Below are 996 nucleotides of genomic sequence, written 5' to 3' on the forward strand. Positions count from 1 at the left end.
TGCTGCCCTTATGCAGACGCAGCCAAGAGTCAAGAATCAAGAGTGTTTTATAATCATATGTCGAGATAGAACAATGAAATATATACACACAAACACACACACACAGACACACACACACACACACACACACACACACACACACACACACACACACACACACACACACACACACACACACACACAACAGCAAATAGTGTAAATGTCCCCAAGTCTATGTAGTTCAGAGCATATTTGGAGGTTGTAATATTTAATATTTTGATGGCTGTAGGGAGAGCTGTTCCTGAACCTGGAGGTTACAGTTTTCAGTCTGCTGTACCTTCTTCCCGATGGCAGGGCTGAAATGAGTGTGTGGCCAGAGAAGGTGTGGGTCTCTGATGATGCTGGCTGCCTTTTTGAGGTTGCGACTCCTGTAAATCTTTTAGATGGTGGGGAAGTTAGAACCCGTGATGGACTGGGCTACTCCCCCTACCACAAATTTGGCAGTCAGATGTCCTGCATTTGGGGACTTGCAGGCATCAGCACACCCGAAGCGCAATGGGATAGTCTCGCCTTGGGAGAGCGGCCAGCATGACCACCGATACTCCCCTGCCAGGTGTATATTGTGTGGGGCTTAGAGTTCTCTTGAAAGGATTTGAAGGTTTGTGTGTCGATTTGGAGTGGCAGAACGATATTAATTAGAACTGCAGGAAAGGGTTAGATTTTCAATAGGTCACCTAATTAGTGCTTTATCAATACAGGCTCAGCACCATTGTAGAATGCACCCCCTGCATACATCTCATCTGCCAGCTTGCAAGGAAACGCTCCTGCTCACATGACCTTTAGAAATTATAAATGCTCTATAACTGTAAAATGAAATTTAGCTGATGATTAAGAAGGTAAAGATCTGTGGGCTGTTTTAATGACCAGCCGCTGATTACAATTCTTTTCTTCTGTTCTCACCATTCCAACCATTAGAAAACTCTTTGGAAAATCAATAATCTTCCATCCAAACAGATT

At 44.1% G+C, this 996-nt stretch overlaps 1 pseudogene; it reads right to left on the reverse strand.

Moving 5' to 3' along the window:
• Nucleotides 1-426: 426 nt before the first annotated feature.
• LOC129707601 (U1 spliceosomal RNA) lies at nucleotides 427-600 on the reverse strand (annotated as a pseudogene).
• Between the last annotated feature and the right edge of the window lie 396 nt (nucleotides 601-996).

The sequence above is a fragment of the Leucoraja erinacea genome, chromosome 21 (assembly GCF_028641065.1).
Source record: "Leucoraja erinacea ecotype New England chromosome 21, Leri_hhj_1, whole genome shotgun sequence".
Taxonomy (NCBI): Eukaryota; Metazoa; Chordata; class Chondrichthyes; order Rajiformes; family Rajidae; genus Leucoraja; species Leucoraja erinaceus.